The 23,234-nt window shown below is 42.9% G+C and overlaps 1 protein-coding gene and 1 non-coding gene across 2 annotated transcripts in view; both read left to right on the forward strand.

Moving 5' to 3' along the window:
• Nucleotides 1-147: 147 nt before the first annotated feature.
• On the forward strand, nt 148-219 carry trnad-guc. Its single transcript has one exon. It is a non-coding gene; the product is annotated as a tRNA-Asp (tRNA).
• Nucleotides 220-14,516: 14,297 nt separating this feature from the next.
• lhfpl2a (LHFPL tetraspan subfamily member 2a) overlaps nt 14,517-23,234 on the forward strand; it is a 38,114-nt gene continuing 29,396 nt past the window's right edge. Inside the window, exon 1 of the mRNA XM_027030597.2 lies at nt 14,517-14,725. The gene's annotated coding sequence lies outside the window, so the exon portion shown is untranslated. The remainder of the gene's footprint in view (nt 14,726-23,234) is intronic.

The following is a 23,234-nucleotide window of genomic DNA, read 5'->3' on the forward strand; positions in this document are numbered from 1 at the left end:
CGTTTGCGCACCTTTTCGTTAATCACTTCTCTTTTTTGTATATGTCTCTATAATGACCGGGGGACTAACAAAGTAAACACGTGGATTGTTATGTGTGAGAGTCTAACGTCTAACTCTAAAGCTGTTGTCCCAAACATCTTTCGTAACTCCTCGTTAGTATAGTGGACAGTATCTCCGCCTGTCACGCGGAAGACCGGGGTTCGATTCCCCGACGGGGAGAAATATTTTTTATCTTTAACAAATTTATTTTTACTTATACAATAAAAAATAAAACCTTCCTAATTCCAGAGCAACGGGTCTCCTAATGTACCACTGAGAATGAAGTCTTTCATAGTGCTTCATAAATAATGTGTGACACTGAAATATTGCCGAAACTTTAAACTGCTAAACTATTTAGCGAAAAGTATGCAGTGAGTTAAAGAAATGCTCTGTACATAATTTGGTTGTGCAGGTGTAATAAACAGCTTTTGATATTTGGAATTATCTGGGTTTTTTGGATAAGTGGCACACGCGATCTCCTCTGCGTCATTAATAAAGTGACTTACAGCACCAAACCTTAAATGCTTTAAAGAGTCAGGGTTGTATATAGTAACTAGTCTTTATTTAAAGAGTCATGGTTGTATTTTTTAACTGAATGTTTATGGGTTTTTACAAAGTAACTGTAAAAAGAATAAAATAAATAAATAAATAAATAAATAAAAAATGCAAAAGTTAGAAAGAAAGAGTTTCCATACTAATCACATAGAAAGGTTACATAAAACACATTGGAAAACAGAATCGCAAAAATGAATCATATACTGAGACTAGCAAAAGTCACAAATGAAGAGAATAAAGATAGAAGTGACCACAGGAGAAGCAGCAACTACAACAACAACAATAGTAATATCAAGTATGATAGCATAATAATAAGAACAGCACCTTTCACAAAATCTGTGGCGCCAGTGATGGCTCTCAAAGGTCCATTTTTCCAGTGGGTTACATTATAAATCTGTGTTAACTACAGGCTATGAGATCGAGTATCTGAGGAAATCCATGGTAGTAAAATAACTTTTTATCTTGCCAAGCAGACATTCCGGGTTCGCATTTAGCACAACCGCCTCTGTGGAACTAAAAAGATATAAACTTGGTGACAATTTAAAACCGTTATCTAATAATTTCTCAATAATTCCGTGATTATCATTCCAAAATGTCTGAATTTTACTACATTGCCAAAACATATGCATAACCGTGACTTTAGCCAAGTGGCATTTAGGGTAAAGTGGTGACGATGTAGGGAACATCTTAGGTTGTCTGGAAAAACCTAAAATTATCTTCCCGAATGTTGATGGAACTACATACTGGAAATATATATGTCATGGCTGTATTTAGTAACTATTTCATTCTTGTGGATGATGTTTGTATTTCGTTTGATGATGTTTAGTGTACTGCAATTTGATCTGGTGTAATTCTCGGAATATCCTGTGGGTGTCACTGTATCACTGCAACAATATATCCATGCCTCGTTAAAAACTTTAACTCTCAGTGATAAACATTCTGTCAGGCTAAGTATTCTGAGGCTGTAGTCTGAGTAAGTCTAGGTAGTAATAAAAAACCTGGTACGGAAGCAGGCACGGTGGATGGTAGAAGACACCGAGACGTGGGCAAGACAGAGCACTTCAGGACTCGGCGTATCAGTGCAGACACTGGTGGGTGTATGGCATAAATAAATTGGGACTGATGGGATCAAAATTTGCAGTGAAGACTGGTGCTTCTATATCAGCTATTTTTTCAGCAAATGTGTACGACAGACGTGTGCTAAAGACCTGGAGTAGGTTCTCTGTCACGTAATGATGGTCTGATATACTAACACAAAACGTGCTCAGACAGCTCACATCCAAAGGCCTATGGGTGACATGACACTGCGTAGTCTGAATCTAGAAGAATTTTCTAGAAGAAAGTTCTCATCATCCAGTCCTTGATCTCCATCATAAGGCCCTCATCGGTGCCTCGCTGTGCTGACGTTTTTTATTTAGTTTAACTGTGACGTTCACCATCTTCTTGCCAGTCCTACTTTTCTGTTTCTCGTTAGTGACTCTGTTTCTCGCAGTTGGCTTGTTGGCACACAGGAAGAGGCCCCATGAGCTCAGAGAGATTTCCGAAAGGTGAAGAGACGTTTGAAGCCCAGAAGAGCCCCAGTACATGGCTCTACTCCACCCAGCCTGCAGGCGAGGGAGTGTGAACAGCTTGATGACGGAGAGAGAAGCTAACTACATGGCAGAGCTGGAGGGACAGTCGGAGAGAGTGAGGGAGCAGAGGAGCGAGGGAGGAGGAGAAGGGCTTTTCCAGGAGGGGGCTGGAGTCTGGATGCATGGCCTCCTCCAGCAAGACCTGCCCCTCCTCTCGCTACTTCCTGTACATAGAGCTGTCTGAGTGGTAGGCTGTGCTTTCTACGGCTCTGGGGAGGCTTACTGTCCGTGCGGGTGTGTTTGTGCCTCACTCCATTCTTGCTCCACATCTGGCGCTTAGAAGCTTAGTCTACTAATGGCTTGTCCATTTTTTTTAATACAAAACTTTCTTGTTGTGTTTGGTTTTGGATTGACAGCACAAAGGAGCAAGAAAGCAACGTGACTTCCACACTAATCGACTGTAACTAAAGAAAAAGGGTAAAGGTTACGAGAGTGAGAGAGTGAAAGTGTGTGTGAGTGCGTTAGAGGGACAGAGTAGAAAGGCACCTAAATGAGGTCCAGATTGTGTGTTTGCTCTGTGGTTTACAGAACTGAGCTCACTGAGCCAGCCCCCTCTGGCCTGGAAGACAGTGTTCCAGGGGAGTGTGTGTGTGTGTGTGTGTGTGTGTATCTGTATGTATGTGTGTGTGGGAGGGTATATATGTATGTGTTTTTATGTGTAGACTGTGTGCTGGGGAGTTGGGTGGATTTATACTACCCTATACTCACGCACTGACCACATTATTTAGTTCTTTCTTTTCTTCTCTAATAGAGAATATCCAAGACAACCAGAGGAGTCAGAACCAGAGAATACCAGAACATTGAAAGAAAGACTAGATCCGCAAAGATCCTGGAACAGGTATAAAGAGACTGGAACAGGTAGATATCCAGGAAGAGCTGGAGAGAGACTAGAACAGGTAGATATCCTGGAACAGGCCAAGAGAGACCAGAACAGGTGATTTATTTCAGAGTCAGAGGAAAAGAGGACACACAGCACATTTGGAAAGGTAGAAATAAATGTTTGAACTGAAGTAAACTTTGGTAGACTGATTAAGCATTTTTCAGTTTTTTTTTAAACAAACCTTTCCAAAAGCCTTAGAGTAGATTGACATCACAAAGACTATGACCTCTGACCTGCAGTTAGAATGACATTGCAGACTATGACCTTTTACCTGCAGTAAGACATAAATGGCAGGGAAAACATTTTTAGCTATGATTTTTAAAATTCAATAATAAATTCTTATGTATGTTTTTTTTTCCAGGTAAGATTTTTTTTAATTTACTTATGTCTCTCCAGGTAGTTCAAAACAGTTCTTCACTTTTTAAAATGAAAAGTAAAAAATAATAGACATCTGTTTTTTCACACACTTTCCTTTTCTTTCTTTACTGATCTCTGCCATTTATGTCCTTGTGTTTCAAGCTCTCCCTCTCTCTCTCTCTCTCTCACACACACACGCACACACACGCACACACACGCACACACACACACGCACACACACACACACACACACACACACACACACACACACACACATATGCGGGTTCCCTGTGAGCTTGGCTGTGCTTGTGTAGGTGGTGTGACCGAGAGCGTTCTTTCTGGCTAAAATTAGCTCACGGCCAGGGCCCAAGCCCACAAATCACCACCCAGCCTATCACCCTCGGCAACCAGTGTCCACTGAGGTCCCCTATTCTCACCACTGGGGTGTGTGTGTGTGTGTGTGTTTGCAAAAGTGTGTAACTGTCTGTAATAATGCATTTCTCCGTTCAGCTCCACATCTTATGATGCCTGTAGTAAGAGCGTGAGTCTGAATTGTCTAAAGACCAGCACCGCGGCTTTCTGTTTCTCAAATGTCTCCTGGTTTTCTCACAATTCTCATGCTTCTCACAAACAGCTCACATTCTTCTAAAAGGGATGTAAGAGTGGCAAGAGGTGTTGAGAACTAGATTAGAGAAACTGGTTTGTCTTTTTTTCTCAAATGCTAAAATAAGCGTTAATTGTAGAGGAACAGTCTGGTGGATTTCCATATACAGTACAGAGCAGACATCCATTCACACACAGCATGTGTTAATGTGGCAGTTCTCATCCAAGTTGGAAATGTCTGCAGATAAATCTCCCAAAGCATTCAGCTGTGTGAATGAGATTAAATGGCTGAATGAATAGGCAGCATTTTTAGAAATGATTTTGTGTGAGTGTGTATGTGTGTTTCCAGTTGTCAGCACTTACATAGAAGCAAAGGTTTGTTCTACTAATTTTGGAAAGAGGTGCTATTGAGTAACAAATAACAAAGACTTTACCCTGGGTTTGAGGGGCAGTGTGTAAAAGGGACCTGTGTCCTGGCATTAACTGGCTAGGAAGGTAAAGGGCCCAGCAAAAGACTTAGAGCTGAAGATGGACAGGCTGGAATCTGCCCCCACAGCATTGAAGCAGAACCATTTGCTTTTCTCTCTCTCTCTCTCTCTCTCTCTCTCTCTCTCTCTCTCTCTCTCTCTCTCTCACGCACACACACACACACACACACACACACACTGCTGGAAATCGAGCCTGTCTGTACACGGAGGGCTCTCATTACACACACACCGGTGTCAAATTAAGATTAACTTTGACCTCTCACAGTTTCTTTCTCTCTGTCTTTCTCTCATTCCTTCTCTCTCTGTCTCTCTCTCTCTCTCTCCTTCTCCTCTCTCTACCTTTCTCTCTTTGTGGTGGATATGTGCTTGTGTCAGAGAGAGAAATCTAAAAAATAAAGATAAAAATGTATTTCTTGGCGAAAAGTATCATGAAAGAGCAGGAAAGTTACAGATTTTCACAAATGTCCTCACACTATACTCCCTCATTATACTCACACTATACTCCCTCATTATGCTCACACTATACTCCCTCATTATGCTCACACTATACTCCCTCATTATACTCACACTATACTCCCTCATTATGCTCACACTATACTCCCTCATTATGCTCACACTATACTCCCTCATTATGCTCACACTATACTCCCTCATTATACTCACACTATACTCCCTCATTATGCTCACACTATACTCCCTTATTATACTCACACACTATACTCCCCCATTATACTCACACTATACTCCCTCATTATGCTCACTATATTCCCTTATTATATTCACACACTATACTCGCTCATTATACTCACACTATACTCCCTCATTATGCTCACACTATACTCCCTTATTATATTCACACACTATACTCGCTCATTATACTCACACTATACTCCCTCATTATGCTCACACTATATTCCCTTATTATACTCACACACTATACTCCCCCATTATACTCACACTATACTCCCTCATTATGCTCACACTATATTCCCTTATTATATTCACACACTATACTCGCTCATTATACTCACACTATACTCCCTCATTATGCTCACACTATATTCCCTTATTATATTCACACACTATACTCGCTCATTATACTCACACTATGCTCCCTCATTATACTCACACACTATATTCCCTCATTATACTCACACACTATACTCCCTCATTATGCTCACACTATGCTCCCTTATTATACTCACACACTAAACTCCCTCATTATACTCACACTATACACCCTTATTATACTCACACTATACTCCATTATTATATTCACACAATATACTCCCTCATTATACTCACACTATTCTCCCTCATTATACTCACACTATTCTCCCTCATTATACTCACATTATACTCCCTCATTATACTCACACACTATACTCCCTCATTATGCTCACACTATACTCCCTCATTATAATCATACACTATACTCCCTCATTATACTCACACTATACTCCTTCATTATACTCACACACTATATTCCCTCAATATGCTCTTACTATACACCCACACTGCACTATATCTGGATATCTGGGGTATCACTATTTCCAAGTCTGGTCTCTAGAAATGAAACAGAAAACTAACCTACTGCTCTTCCTTAAACAGATTAACCCCCTGTACCTTGGAAAACAGAGCACATGGTAATCTATCTGACACGGCCAAACTCTGGGATGAGAAAGACCTCAGGGGATTCCAGACAATGGGTTTTATGACTGTAGGATTTCCCCCTGCTGATACACACAGTGGAATGTTTTCATGTTCTCCCAGAATGGCTTAATATTAGCCAGGGCATACCACTTTTAACTTGGGGGTGGGGGTGGATTGTAGGGAGCAAATGATTACCTTCAGTGCTTTATATCACTTTACCATAGGAGCTGCTGAGCTGAGTTAAGATCAACTGTAGATATATTTAAGTATGTGAATGGTTTGTCAATAATGATAGTTTTTGAAACCTGTTCCTTCCACCTTATTCTCTATCCTTCAATCCTGTTGAGGAATTTTTCTCAGCATGGCAGTGGAGGTGGATGAGAGACGTCCATATGAAAGAGAACATCTCCTTCATGCGATGTTGACAGTTTGCAACAATGTCCTCTTCCAGTCCTTCCAGTGGTGGATCAGCCACACCAGAGATGACACAGCCTGTCCTCCCCCATGTGCGAGAGGTTTACACAGTACACCCCCCCCCCATGACACAAAGCAATCATTTTTAAAAGATTTTTTGAATCTTTTCATTTACTTTTTATAATACACTTTTTGGTGTCCTTGGACCTGATCTTTGACCTGGATCACTTATGTATTTGCATTGTCCTTTGGTAATGGTGTTTGGCATGTATAAAAGTACTAACAAGCTTCAGTGTTTGGAGCCCCCAGTCGATTTGTAAATTGCATTCCGCAAGATCTTAGTTTATGACTTTAGCATGCAGGGACAAGCATTAACGCGCTGCCAGATTACTAGGGATTAGTGCCTTGTTCCACCAAAACATATTATGTTGCCAGATTATGAGAGTTCTACCCTCAGATTCCCACTAATCCCCTACCCCATTCACAGCTTCCATTATGTAAACAGGGAAAACATGCCTGTGAGTGTTATTGGTTTTGATTAAAATGATGGTTTCTCAATGGTTCGTTTCCTTGTACGATTCCCATGGTGACCCGAGGGGGTGGGGTGAGGGGTAGTATATTAGTTATGAATGGGCGGATGCCCGTGTGACTGAGAGCAGGAGGCGACTGTAATTAAACACAAGTATGTTTGAATGAACAGCAGACCACATCGTGTTTATGAAGAACAAACCACAGCATGTGTATGAAGTTCATATCACTACACATTTATGGAGAGTAGATCACTCTGATTATGTAGAACAGATCACTTTGTGAGCAGAGCAGGTCACATTACTGTGTGTATGAAGTTCACATCACTACATGTTTATGAAAATCACATCACTGTGTATTTATGAAAAGTAGATCATAGTGTATTTATGAAGAGTAGTTCACTGTGTATTTATGAAGAACAGATCAATGTGTGGATCAATGTGTGTTTATGAAGAGCAAATCACTGTGTGTTTATGAAGAGTAGATCACTGTGTGTTTATGGAGTAGATCACTGTGTGTTTATGAAGAGTAGATCACTGTGTGTTTATGAAGAGTAGATCACTGTGTGTTTATGGAGTAGATCACTGTGTGTTTATGGAGTAGATCACTGTGTGTTTATGAAGAGTAGATCACTGTGTGTTTATGAAGAGTAGATCACTGTGTGTTTATGGAGTAGATCACTGTGTGTTTATGAAGAGTAGATCACTGTGTGTTTATGAAGAGTAGATCACTGTGTGTTTATGGAGTAGATCACTGTGTGTTTATGAAGAGTAGATCACTGTGTGTTTATGAAGAGTAGATCACTGTGTGTTTATGGAGTAGATCACTGTGTGTTTATGGAGTAGATCACTGTGTGTTTATGGAGTAGATCACTGTGTGTTTATGGAGTAGATCACTGTGTGTTTATGGAGTAGATCACTGTGTGTTTATGGAGTAGATCACTGTGTGTTTATGGAGTAGATCACTGTGTGTTTATGAAGAGTAGATCACTGTGTGTTTATGGAGTAGATCACTGTGTGTTTATGGAGTAGATCACTGTGTGTTTATGAAGAGTAGATCACTGTGTGTTGAGTGCCACAGGGTGGAAGGAGCCAAGGAGCTTCAAAAAGGAATGTGTTTGATGTTTTGATAGAGAGAGAGAGACAGAGAGATAAAAAGAGAGAGAGGCAGAGATAGAGACAAAGAGAGAGTTTCTTTCTTCATCATAGCTTTGGCAGTACAAGTGTGAATAATTGTCATTCCAATAAAGTACCATTTAAGTGAGTTGAACTGAATTGAGAGAGATGGAGAGAGAGAGAGAGAGAGAGAGAGAGAGAGAGAGAGGGGTGAAAGCGACCCTTGCAGGGCTGATTTATCATCAACATTAAGTCGTCTTTAATACAGTGTCCCAGAAGGCCGTGGTGCAGACATGCTGTCATTTGTCTGTGATCTGTTGGCACATCGAGATCTGTCAGGACATTTCTGGAACCTTCTGTAGTAGACATAATGTGTCAAGAGGGTTACTGACAAATGTTGGATTTATGATACTCATGAAGCTTCCACAAACTTAATGACTGGACGGCTTGTGTTGGTGGCTGATTTAAGCGATCTCTCCAAAGACTGGACGGAGTGGGTGCAGAACTAGCATACATCTGTTCTGCCCTGCGTGATTGCAGTCCTCCCATTTCATCTGAGGCATACACCATGTGGAGCAATTTCCACCTCACCATTTCACCTGAGGCATACACAATGTAGAATGTTCTCCACCTCATGTTCCAATCACATAAATGCCATGAGAACTGCTTGATCCTCATAGTCAGTGTTAATTCATTTATACAGCCTTATCACTGAAATGTCACACCCTAGATAAAAAAAAAAAACCTTTCTGCTAGTTTCTGCTGTTTCTGGCTAGGAGGGTTCAGTTTAGTTCAGGACAGAGAGCTCTGATTGGTTCAAAGAGAGGGAGATCCCTGATAGGTTCAGGAGGGAGAGCAGTGATTGGTTCAGTAGAGCGATAAGGATAGCCCTTCCAAATCTCTTGGTGGTCATTAAGTCACAGACATCACTCTCATGTCATTCCTACATCACCCCTGGGGTACTCCTCCATCAACCCAGGGGCACGCATGGGTCATTCCTGGGTCGTGTGAATATCACATCTTAACAGGGCGTGACCACGTACTTGTCAATCATGCTGCTCCATGTTTGGTCTCAAAATGGTAATTAGCTTCTGAAATCTCCTCAAACTCATCAATAAGAAGCAGTGTTTCAGTCCAGGTTGCGTGGTAGTGAATGTAGCGATGATGCTACATGATGATGGTGCTGAAGGACAGTGACTACAGAGATGATGATGATGGTGTTCATGTCATCTTGGAAATAGCCCTTGCAAAATATGGTTCTCATTTGAGTGCAGGTTTAACCTCTGACCTTCTGTTTACAGTATTTGCTCTTAATTGATTTCCCATAAGTCTCCCTTAAGTTTTGTCTGATGTTAGACCTTTAGCAGAACAGCCTCCATATTGACAAAAACAAAAGCTCACACAGAATCCAAATTCTGCTTTTTGGTGCCAAAGACACACAGCCGGACTGAAGAACGCAAAAACATGGTGAACAAAATTAACCGAGGAATCCAAAAAATCTGCTTGTGGTAAAAGACATTTGTGCACTTTAGGGAGTTCTGTTAAAAGGATAAGACACCTAGATCTGGCTATTTGTTAACTTGTGTGTGTGTGTGTGTGTGGGGGGGGGGGGGGGGTGGGGGGGGGGGTTTGGGAGATGGTGGGCGGGGGACTTGCTGTTGTGATATGCAGTAAGAAAACAATCTTGGTGCTATGGCTATGTAAGCAGATTACTGTAACTAGACAATTGTTTACATATTCCTTCTGGACATAGTTTTAAAGGACAGTCCATTCTGAAGGAAGTCATAAAACAAGACATGTATATACTACGTATACTGCATGTTCAGTAACTAAATGAACCTTTACATAACTTACCCAGGACTACAGCAGTATTAGTCAGAGCATATGTAGATATTGGTAGAGTTTAGTGGTTTCCAGTTCCCACCTTATGCCTTTGGAAACTTCCTGCCTGGGACAATGAAGGCTACCACATGTTCACCCTGAGACACGTGTCTCCACACATCACATTGTTTCGAGCTGTGTGCCAGCTGTGGGACCCCGCAGGACAGCTGAAGGCACAGGCAGGACACAAGACACCGCAGGACGGTGTCCACAAGATACTCACAGGGAGGACATGTGACACCACAGGACGGCTGCACACCGTCCTGTGACCAGACTTGCTCCAAACAGAGAGGCATGCTCGTTACGGTGACCAGGACTCTCAACCTCAGCACAGATGGGATTTGGAAGAGGGATTCACTGTCCCAAAAGCAGGTTGTTTGTAAAAAAGCTGCATTACCTCACCAGTTCTCAGTCACGTGCACAAGAGGAATTTCTGCTCTAAATGACCTCTATGACCTTATAACAACACACAATACATATAGTTCCATACAGCCAAAAACAGACCTTTACTTCTTCTTTTTAACATGTGCACATGCACACACACACACACAAATGCCCATACACACAGAAAAGACATTTACCTCTTCTTTACATGTACATACACACACACACACACACAAGACATTTACCTCTCCAATTTCCTGTTGGTGTACCTCTGTAGCAGTGGAAAGAGTTCGGAGTATATACCTGCATTTGGTCAACCCACATATAGTCACATAGTGATGAATGACCTTTTGGCCTCTGTGACCCGAAGCCTATTGTTTACTGCAGGAAAGTCCCCCTACAGAGGGTCAAAGACCTCGACCCAAAGTGGGATATGACCTTTGACCTGGGATCTGGCATGACGGACAGCTGAACTGAGTGGGGGAGTGGTGACAGTGGGGTTTGAACCTCATTCTTTGTGGGACCTCTAGGACCAGTTCATCAGCTTCATCTGCTTCAATATTACTAGTTGTTACCTAAGAGAACTAAGTAGATAGGGCAAGCATAGTGCTTGTTTGATCATACCTGCAGATGTAACACACACATGCACACACACACTCACAAACACACACACACACACACACACACACACACACACACACACACACACAGGGGAATGCATGAAGAGGTGACCAAACTGTCTCCTGCCCTGTGTTAGCTTCTGACAAACTAAAAGAAAACCCAGGCTGTTGTGAAGAGTTCATAGCTGTGCACACTTGGAATTTCAGACAGGCACTCAGTTTGGTCATCTCGGTTTGGTCCTCTCAGAAGGGTCAGGTGTGATGACATCAAAGCTTGTCGCCTACGTTTCATGACTAGCTAAAGCCGATCAGAGTGAATGAGTAGCTGTTAAGCTGATCTGGCTCTAATACACACCATCGCAGGCAGGTCTTTAAAACACCACGCATATTCTCTGCTTGGTCTCTGATCTACAGGGAATTTTCAGCTTATTTGTAATGTACATCTAGCATTTCACAGAGATCTGACATCAGACACAACTAGAATGAGAGCCTCATATTTTTCCATATGAAAGATGACTTATGTCCTCTCTGTTTTACTAAATGATTTTGCGCCATGTGTGAATCGTTAAGTGAACACCATGTTCTTTGTCAGTTAAGATTAAAGATATTTGGACATTTTTGGACCAACTAAAAATGTCTCTGCACTGATTCCCATGAGAAACTTCTAAAGGAGCTTTAAACTAACCCTAACTGTAACTAATGCTAGCTCTACACTAACCTCAGCTCCAAATTAACCCTTTAACTGCTTTCACTAATGCTAGCTCTAAACTAACCCAAACTGTAACTAATGCTACCTCTAAACTAACCCCAACTTTAACTAATGCTAGCTCTAAAGTAACCCCAACTTTAACTATTGCTAGCTCTAAAGTAACCCTAGCTCAGTCAAGTGGGTCAGGGCATGACAAGATAGGCAGCATGATGGAAACCACCATGCAGCAGAGATGCTACACTGCTCTGTCATCTCCTCCACATGCAGGATCAGCGTAGGGTGTAGGGTGTAGGGCGTAGGGTGTAGGGCGTAGGGCGTAGGGCGTAGGGCGTAGGGTGTAGGGCGTAGGGTGTAGGGTGTAGGGCTCCTCTTCCCTCTTCATCTTCCCTCTTTTGTCTCTGACTGAAAGCCACACTTACCCTTCTCCCCTACTCCTTATTCACCCCTTCCAGGGTATAATGGATGGGCTCCACTTCGATGCACACAGCTACACCCAGCGTGGGTCTTAGTGGTAACCTTTCACTCTGACACTCACTGTCTGGCCTTGTTGTTTCAGCTGGGCCTCAGAGATGAATCACTGGCATGCCTGACAGATGATGCCTCAGTGCTGGTAGACTTCGCCCTTTGACTGTGATCTGAGTTCAGTTCTGGGGTATCTCTTTAGATTAGTTTGAGTCTGTCTTTGGGAAGGGAGAGTCGATCTTGGACCTGTAGAAAAGCTTCAACCCAGTCCAGAGTGCTGCAGTTGTTGATGGCAAATTTCAGGGGGATCACGTGCACCCTGATTTGTCATGTCCACAGGGATACGGCTCCGGGAAAGCAGTCTGCATGCTCATAATTCTTACTCCAGACTGGTATTCCAAACAAGGGATTGTGTGTGTGTATGTGTGCGTGTGTGTGTGTTTCTGCTGTCTGTACAGAAAGATTAGGATCATATACCATTCAAACCAACCACTTCCATGAAAAACCAGGAGAGATTTTTGATCCCAAAGTTACAAATCAGGCATAGAATCCATCAGGGAGCTGTTTAAAGCCCAAACAAGTGGCGGTAGGATGGTGAAATTCCTGGGATGCTGAATTGCTAGATAACTGAAACATTCTCATGGCTGCTGCATTATCCCTGGCTAAAGCCTTGCAGCCTCAGATCATGAGACATCAGATCATTACACCTGAAACACATGAAACCCACAAACTATAAAGAAGGTCTTCCTCTTATGACTTGGAAGAGATACAAAGGTGAGGACTGAGTCCTGACAGTTTATCACAAAGTAGATTAAAGGTAGAGAAGCGAACTGTGCATGGGTGTAACTTTGCACCGAAAAGTACAATTTCAGCATTTATTTCAGCTCAAACTGCTGGTCTCTTTAAGAAAATCAGGTCCTTGAGCATGTGCATTCACTGAAAATCAGCGCTGGGATTGAAAGGAAGAGGGTCACAAAAGGTTTTATGGCCGTGTTTGTCAAGCCTAACGCCGTCGAGCAATACAAGCTCTGTGGTTTAAACATAATTGTAGTACAACTGGTTTCTGTTGATTTTGATTTCTGTTGATTTTTCTCATTCGTTTATTATATTAGTTTATTATTTTGAAATCGTATGGCAAACTATAAGCACTGTTTTCTGAATCAGTCATTAGGATCGTAATACATTTCATTTTATTAACAAGTTTATTACTACTCAATTGCTGAATAAATTAAGCAATGACAACTTGGAAACACTTTCCACGGATGAAACAAAAATGCCAATCTATTTCTTACATTAGAATATTTTCAAAAAATGGTGAGAACAAAAACAGATATTTCAGAAAGGACTGGTGACATATCAGCAGTGTCCCTGCTGTAAATGATCCCTACGGAACTGTAGCAGAATACAAAAATGACAAAGACACAGAGCTGGTGAACTTTGTTAATCATCAACACCAACATCCTTCATTATAATCTACTGACGTCACCACCAAACATCTCGGAGTCTTTCCAGTTGGTATTTCAGACTATCCAGGGCTTTGGAGATTAAAAAAGGAATACTTCCAGCAGAATACTTTCAGCTTTAGCCACCTATACCAGAATCTTTTGAAAAAAAAAAAAAGTAACGAATCATTAGAATAGTCATGGAACTGATCTCAGATCAGTTTTGCAGTTCGTTAGTTTAGGTCAGACAGGAGTAACGTGAGGAGAGACACACCTAGCCACTCGCAGCTGTTCATGGCACCAACTGCCCTGATTCCAGTCATAACATGCTAAAGACGTGGTTTCCAGAGGTCAGGGCCGACTCCACACTACGACTGGCTCGTCCTCACAATTCATGATCATTTGATTGAACCCTCAAGATCTGGAGTCTTTTTGTTTGCTTTTATTTAAGAAGTCCACTGTCAAACAAACAACTCACGAGGTCTGAGTGGAAGAATCGGTCTGTTTCCTATACCAAGTTATTTGTTTAGTGAGACAGAAAAATTCTAAAAACAAATTCGAATTTAGCGTAAAAAGGATTATAAAGGTTTTCGTTTGTGAAACCACAAAAAGTCTTGTTGCCCAATGTTCTCTTACGTATTTATCATACTTATCGTCTTGTGTTTCGCTGAGCGCCGACGGTCCTCCCGCGCGTAGCTCGGCTACTCTATACGTCACACATCTGGACGAAGGCTGCACGAGACGCAGAGAAAAGCGCGAGATCTCCGCTCCACGGCGGTTACGATCGAACGCGCGTGGGGGGAGGAAGGCACGCGACTCACCCGAAAGTAACGGGGCTCAAAAGTTATTGATCCACGCGGAAAGAAACGCGCAGTCGCCCACGCTGCGCGGAAACCAATGTCTGTGGATCTCTGGCAGACCGCGTTTGGTTATTCAGCAGAGATTCAGGTCACCGTCCACGAACGTGAGTACTTCTTAAATACTCGTTGCGAGTTTGTGTTTGTGTTTGGGAAATCCGCCGGTTTCTCCCGGAGGAAAACTTTTTGAAGGCTTCTTTAGATTTAAAAGGATTTGAGATTCGCTAGGTTGGGATGTTAAATACTGAGTTTGGGTCTGTCATTTTACTCGGGCTCTTCAAATCCCATTGTCAGAGCCGCAGATGTTGCTGCGGTTGCCAAAAGATGAGGAGAGTCGTGGCACTGGAGTCGAGTCTGTTTTTCCTTTGAGATCTTGCCAAGCCAAGCAAAAGAGCATTTCACCGCAGAGCACAGCGCAGGCAGCATTCTCAACGTATTTTATGCTATTAACGTAAAAACTAAATGCGTTAAAAATGACTTATCCATTAGAAGGTTATTCTCCAAAGTCGCTGTTTGTCTGTAAACATCTTTAAGTGCGTCGGCTCTTGTTAAAATGGATGGATTTGAAGACAGATTAGAAGGACCAAAGTTAAAGCTTTATTTAGCAGTATACCTGTTCCATTATAATACATCTGATGTTTTATTCAGTTATTGTTTATACATACTTATCTCTTAGCAACGTATTTTGAACGTTTGGTTTGTTTCACCGTGCAATCTTTAATTTCCCAAATTACTAATAGAGCGGCTGATATCTGGGTTGTCATATTACTTCGATGGGTGGAAACTATAAGAATGCCCCTTCAGAAGCGTCAAACGAAGCGCTGCTTTGAAGTGGACGGAATAAGCGTCCATCATCAGGACATAAATATGTCAATATGTTCCTCAGAGGGCGCTTGTAAGCAAATCCTGGTCGAAATGGTCGTGTTAGGTTGCAGTCTCGAGCCCTCATTTTGTATTCAGAATAACCCGTGTACCTGTAATCAGAGTCCATGGGAGTTGAGATTTGGAAGCTCCCCAGGAGACGTTCATTATTGTTTCTTGTACATGTCTATAGGCAAAAGGATTACAATCTCATGGTAAGGCGTTTCTCTGTGGAACTGCTGTTTTGTTTATCCTAATTGTATCGACCTACGTGATAAGCCAATGCCCCCCCCCCTCCTCTCTGCGATTGGGGGCAGGGTTGAGCTTACAGAGGAAAAGTACAATTACTGCGAGTCAAGCACAATTCAGTGAATTAGTTATTGATTTTCCTGGCATTAATAAGTTGTTGTGCGCCGTTGCTTTAGGTATAAAATCTAGATATTGTGACTGCAAATTCTGTCATATCAACACTACTTCTGACGCATTGCTTTTACTGTAAAAAAAGCTCTATACGTAGAGAAAAACAAGGACTCCAAACCTGACGACCTTTGTTTATATGAGGTCAAAGGTTAGCTGAGGCTCTGACAGCGTGGACACACCGTCCCTTTTACAGCACTGGCTCTGCGGCCGAACTATACGGCTGCGATGCGGCCGTATGTATCCCAGCATGCCTGGCTGCTGACTTTTATGACTCTTGCCTGTTTGAGGTTGTCGGCTGCACCGGCATTTAGGTCATCATCGGGCAGTACGATTTCGAGCTAAGAATATCGTGGCTTTGTGGCCACAGAGTGCAGCCGGTGGCGCTATGGCGCTGGGCGGGCTTGGGGCGGAGCCTGACATTTTCCGGCTCCACCCAGCTCCTTCCAGCTCCTCCCACATGACAAGACCCCTCCCATAGCCCCGCCCATGGCTTACAGCTCCTCTCACTTCCCCGCAGTGACTTGCACAGATCATAAAAACGCAGGAATAAAAACGCGCTAGGGTTCATTACAGGCTGCAGAGTTTGGACTTGCGGGCCCGGTCAGGGCAGGGCTGAACCCGAGCTGAGAGCCAGTTGAGCGGGAGCGCACTCTTCCATGGCGCCGTTTATCTTCCCCTCTCTCGAACCCTCTGAGCCAGACGGCTGCCGTATCAAAGAACAGAAAATTCCAAGCAGCGCGAGCAGCGAAAGCGCCTCTTGTGTCTACCACCCGGCCCGTCTGGAGAGGCCTGATAAAGAGCTATGATGTCGGACCTCTCTGCTCTGAGACCACACACCCTGCCCTACAGGCTGCGGCCTAGAGTTCAGCCTTTTCTTTTTTTACCCCTTCATGTTTCTTCTTACACTTCTTCTCCTTTTTAAAAATAATATGCCCGAGTCAGCTGATTGCTGTCTGAGAGCATTCATCTGCCTTACGGTGGTCTTAAACCACATCTTGGTAACAGCTGCTCACACTCAGCTCTGACACAGCTGTCTGAGATTAGCCTTTAAAGTGCAGTGTCAGTATTAGTTTCAGGGAGATTCACTTGTGAGGGTCTGCAGTTGTATCAGCAACCATATCACCCGTAGTGTCTCTGTATGTCTGTGTGTTTCTGGGTGTGTGTGTCTGTGTGTGTGTGTGGGTGTGGGTCTGAATGTGGGCGTGTATTTGTGTAAAACTGAAACCCAAACCAGGAGCCACAATGAAATAGAGAGGTGTTTGGGACGTTAATTGAATTTAAGAGGTCAGAGGTCATATCTAAGATATCTCCGCACTTCGTGTGTTCTTCTTTTTGCCATTACTGTTGCGGTCTCAAGCTGTTCGGCTCTGCGTTGGACAGCCTCAACAGGGTGAAATGTGAATTTCCAGCAGTTGCGTGAACGCCCACGGTAACGAAATTCAAATTTCGGCAGTTAAACTGACAGGATCTGGATGCGGCCGGTTCTGTTGAAACGGGTGGTTTTAAATGGGTCACGTTACGTGGTGGAGATTTTCCATCCGATTCTCCCTAAAGGAGTACGGTTGATTGGATTAAAACCAGCCGACTCTCTCGCAGCTTCCAAACAGACACAAAGGCCTCACCAGTGGAACCTCCTCTAATGCCCTGGATATGTTTAGCAAATACTCTGAGGTTTAAATACTCGGAGGTTTGGTGACTGCTCAGAGTTGGTATCAAACAGAGTTTTTGGAGAGAACAACTGTGACCAATGAAAGAGCGGCAGTGGGGAAAAAAGAGCAGAGGGAAAATCCGATGGACTTGGGAGAGAAAGCGAGAGAGAGAAAGTGAGCGCGTGATTGAGTGGTTGTGTGTGCGTTTGAGTGATTGATTTGTCCGATCACCTCATGACACTATCCTTTCACCTGTGTCTACCTGTGTCCTCCTCTTCTACTCCTCCTTTTCTCTCTCTCTCTTTCTCCAGCTCACACCGTCCCCCGCATGTCTCTGGGTCTCTGGTTTGTATGATGAGCTGTACTCTAGTCATGCAGACTGCTCAGATCAGGCAGTGCTTGGGTAACCCTGGGAGATGTCTGTCTCTCTTGAGCCTCTCACCTCTATCTTCTTCTTTTTCATTCTTCCTGTATCTCACCTTTTCTTTTCTGTGTGCCACATCAAGCGCATTTGTATTGCTCCGTACAACCTCCTCGTCTCGTTCTTTTTTTTTTTTTTTGTTGTGTATGCGTGTGTGTGCGTATGAAGGAATAGTACACAAACTCACAATATGTTCTTTTCTCTGAAAAGCAGCAGGGTGTGTTCCTGCAGAATACTGTCGGCTCCTCAACCGGAATAAGACATTTGCAAAGCTGTCAGGGGGAGGTGTTTCACCCCCTCCCTACCCGGGCTCTGCTGGAACAGTTAACGGCAATTTCTGTCTTGCTTTGTGAGAGCTGGGCCTCCTCCCTGGGGAGGGTGTGCAGCAGGGCTATGTACTGGGCCCCCTCAGCCTTCCTGCATTATTAATCTGTCTGAAGAGTGCTCCCTGGAAGGCCACCCTGAGCTTCAGGCCCTCTGTTCCACAGCAAAGAAAACTGTTAGTGCTTTTCATCAGTATTAAGGATTGGATTTGGCTTAAAAACCACATTTGCAGAAATTTTCCACACACTTTAAATATTGTCAAGTTATAACAGCCAGAGCATGTTTGGTATGCATATTTTACAAACTGCATGGTAAAATCTATGTAAAAATCCTTCTTTAGGGAAGACTGTGATGAAATCATCAAAATGTTTGGCTAAAAAGTACAATTTTAACATAAACAGTTTTATATAAACAGAATAGGTCAGTATTTGAAATATAGTTTGAAATATATTAATCATAGCAGAATTATATTACCTTCTGATTCACCTTCAAGATTTTGTAGAATTTCACTACTTTAACAAACAACAATAAAATTAGGACATCAAAAATGTGTTGGCTAAATAACTTAATTTGATTTTATAAGAGTGTTGTGTTTGTGATATCTACTTAATTTTTTTTTTTTCAGAACATGGTCACTTTTCTGTTTTTAATGTTAAGATATGATATTTAATAGCCTCCATGTTCTGTCATACTCTGTGTCTTTGTTGAAATCTTGGAAGCAGCACAGATGTGTTATCCAATACAAGTAATTTCTTGGCAAAGCTGATTACTGTTTTTAATGGAAAGCTGTAGTCAGTACAATGGAGTTCCAGAGAAAATCACAGAGGCTTTCTCTCCCCTCTTGGGCTAGGTTGCCTTGGTAGCAGATATGCTGCTGTTTTGTGGCCATTGATTGGCTGAATGAAAGAGGCCCCAAGGGCCCCTGGCCCTCAGCTGTATGTAAATGAGGGGCCACAAAGACCAATCGCAGAGCCAGGCTGGGACACCCAAGGTGGACATCTGATGTTTATTTTCCACTATCATTCTACTTCCTGAGGGGGTTCTAGTGCATTTTAACATCTTACATATACACTACCACATACTGCATATTAAGTTATTCAGCCCATTCACAGCATTTAGCAGGCAATCTTCCCCAGAGAGACTTACAGAAGTCCTTAGTTGTCTTCATGGAAGAACTCTTTAGTCTAAGGACACCAGTAAGCTATAAACCTGTCAGACAAATCCAACATGGCAGAGATTGGACACTTGGAGACTTACATCAGCAGTGGTCATTTTTCTTTGTTTGCTCGTTTTTTTTACTGTGTTCAAAGGTGAGTTTATGGAGCAGTTATTTATTTTATGACTTTTTTTAGTAACTCAGTATTTTCTTGTGCTTTGTAGTTTGTACAGTTCTACAGGTAACCACTTTGCTTTTACATGCTTCTTATTTTACATTTACAGCATTTGTCACACACCCTTACCCAGGGTGACTTACATATCTATCAATATGAAAGTACATGTACGTATATATCTATCAGTATGGCAGTACGTGTGCTCTGTTGCTTTTCCTGCACTACTAGGTGAGCTACAGAAGTCCAGGAGGCTTTAATTCGTACGGTCTTTAATTAGTACAGTCTTTAGTTTGTATGGTCTTTAGTTAGTACAGTCTTTAGTTTGTATGGTCTTTAGTTAGTACAGTTTTTAGTTTGTATGGTCTTTAGTTAGTAAAGTCTTTAGTTCATGCGGTCTTTAGTTCGTACAGTCTTTAGTTAGTACAGTCTTTAGTTCATGTGGTATTTAGTTCATACAGTCTTTAGTTAGTACAGTCTTTAGTTCATACGGTCTTTCGTTAGTACAGTCTTTAGTTTGTATGGTCTTTAGTTAGTACAGTCTTTAGTCTGTATGGTCTTTAGTTAGTACAGTCTTTAGTTCATGCGGTCTTTAGTTAATACAGTCTTTAGTTAGTACAGTCTTTAGTTCATACGGTCTTTAGTTAGTACAGTCTTTAGTTTGTATGGTCTTTAGTTAGTACAGTCTTTAGTTCATGCGGTCTTTAGTTCATACAGTCTGTAGTTAGTACAGTCTTTAGTTCATACGGTCTTTAGTTAGTATGGTCTTTAGTTAGTACAGTCTTTAGTTAGTATGGTCTTTAGTTAATACAGTCTTTAGTTAATACTGTCTTTAATTAGTATGGTCTTTAGTTAGTAAAGACTTTAGTTAGTACAGTCTTTAGTTGGTATGGTCTTTGTGAGTACCTTTACAGCTTGTCTTTTAGAGCTGTTATTTTGCATTCGATTTAGAGAGCTCACTATGCAAAAGGTGGCCATGCCATTGGCCACTGTGCCAGTTGATTCTCATGCCATTGGCTACTATGAAGGTTATTTGTCATGCCATTGGCCACTGTGCCATTTGATTCTCATGCCATTGGTCACTGTGAAGGTTGTTTTTCACTCCATTGGTCACTGTGAAGGTTTTTTGTCATTCTATTGGCTACTATGATGGTTGTTTGTCACTCCATTTCCCACTGTGTTGTGGTTACTAAAGGAAAGACCACATAGCTTTCCAACAGAGCAGTTTACAGTGACTCAGACATTATTTTCTTGGGCTTTCACTGTCACCAGGGCAACCTGTTACCCTTTTGTGTAATAGATTATCATCATCATCATCTTAATCATCATCAACATCGTTAGTTTTTTCCCAGGCAGATAAGAAGCCTGATGCTCTGGGCATTCCTTTAGAGGAGGAGGACGTCTGCGTAGGTCCTGTGGTATCCTGGCAATGAGCATGAGTCATCCTGGGAACTCTTTTCGAACTGTAGCCAAATGGTACTCTTAAGAATTTGTGTTTGTGTGTGTGTGTGTGTGTGTATGTGGTGTGTGTGCATAAAGTCGTTTTGCGTATTTTTGCGTATTTGTTACTCAGCGGTGATGCGCAATGTTGTAATTAAATTGCTGGGGCAGACTCGGACACTTATTCTCACACTCACATTTTGTTACACACACAAATACACACACACACACACACACACACACACACACACACACACACACACACACACTCCACCAGTGCCTGTGCTTGTGCAGATCACTATATAAACCACAAACTACATACAGACATGTGGATCATTTCCCATCTTCCTGAGGGTCAGTCAGACGGGCAAATTATGTCGCCCTGTTTGTTATTTATGTGTTGATAGGGCAAACTCTAGCTAAGACAACATGCAGAGAGGGAGAGAAGAGAAAAAAGATTGAATCTTCTGTTCCTGCGTCTCATTCTCTCAGTCCTGACTCAAGCTCTAGACCATCAGATGATCAAACCACCCTCAGTCCTTTCTGATGGAAACATATTCCTTTGCTATGAACCTGGACCTGTTTCCAGGTATGGACGCGTGTCCACGTCTCCGACCCTCTCTCAACCTCTCCAACCGTTTCTGCACCTCTAACTTGTCCAACCATTTCTCCACATCTCCAACTGTCTCTCCAACTCTCCCCTCCTCCAACCCTCCCTCCATCTCCCTAGCATTCCATCCCCCTCTCCAACCCTCAATCCTTCCTCATGGGCATTAATGCATCACTCTGGCCTGATCGTGTCCAGTGGAGGCCACTTTAAGCTCCCTGCACTTGTTTTGCTCATGATTGGTGCACTGTGGTGCCAGTCATTTCGTCCCCAGGGCTCTGTATCTCTGGGAGGAGGCTTTAGTCACCAGGCTCCCACACATGCCTCTGACCCCTAAACTCCACCCGCTGCTGGACAGCAAAGAGGTGATTGGCCAGAGGTGGAACCGGGGCGAGAGAAAGGAGCTCGGGTTAGGGTTAGGGGATAGGGATAGGGGTTAGGGTTAGGGGTTAGGGGTTAGGGTTAGGGATAGGGGTTAGGGTTATGGGTTAGGGTTAGGGTTAGGGTTAGGGGTTAGGGTTAGGGGTTAGGGATAGGGGTTAGGGGATAGGGATAGGGATAGGGGTTAGGGATTAGGGATAGGGGTTAGGGTTAGGGATAGGGGTTAGGGTTAGGGTTAGGGATAGGGATAGGGGTTAGGGTTAGGGGTTAGGGTTAGGGGTTAGGGGATAGGGTTAAGGTTAGGGGTTAGGGTTAGGGATAGGGGTTAGGGTTAGGGGTTAGGGGTTAGGGTTAGGGGTTAGGGTTAGGGTTAGGGTTAGGGTTTAGGGTTAGGGGTTAGGGTTAGGGGTTAGGGTTAGGGTTAGGGATAGGGGTTAGGGTTAGGGTTAGGGGTTAGGGTTAGGGGTTAGGGTTAGGGTTAGGGTTAGGGGTTAGGGGTTAGGGGTTAGGGTTAGAGTTAGGGTTAGGGGTTAGGGGTTAGGGGTTAGGGTTAGGGGTTAGGGTTAGGGGTTCGGGTTAATCCTGCTGGCTTCTGTCAGCTACTGCCATGGCCTTGTCCCTGCAGGGTGGATTTGTTCACACTGTCCACATCTGAAGAGGCTGGTTTTGCTTGCACTTTAATTATTTGCTAAAATTCACTTATGATTTACTTTTTCAGCTAGCTGTTTTTTTTTTCAGTTTGTGAAAGATGTAAAGCACACTTAGAATGGGTTCTAGAGGCACATGGGCTTTTCATGGTTGTCTGGACAACACCAGAATCGCAGTGATTTCCCCAACATGTCTGTGACTATGAAGAGCACACTGAATGAAAGACTACAGGTTACTGGGTCTCTCCATAACTGCAAGTACATGTTGTGTAAGATTTTAACACACACACACACACACACACACACACACACACACACACACACACACACACACACACACACACACACACACACCCCAAGTGAGAGTGAATGTGTCGTGTAGGATTTGAACCCACAGAGAAAAAGGGAGAGAGAGTGTGCTAAGCAAAATATATGAATGGACGGACAGAGAGAGAGTGAGAGAGCGAGAGCGAGATGTCCTGAAGATTAATGGCACTGCATAGATGTGTAGATTCAAAGATAGCCAGTGATGGGGGGG

This window comes from Electrophorus electricus, chromosome 22, assembly GCF_013358815.1.
Source record: "Electrophorus electricus isolate fEleEle1 chromosome 22, fEleEle1.pri, whole genome shotgun sequence".
Taxonomy (NCBI): domain Eukaryota; kingdom Metazoa; phylum Chordata; class Actinopteri; order Gymnotiformes; family Gymnotidae; genus Electrophorus; species Electrophorus electricus.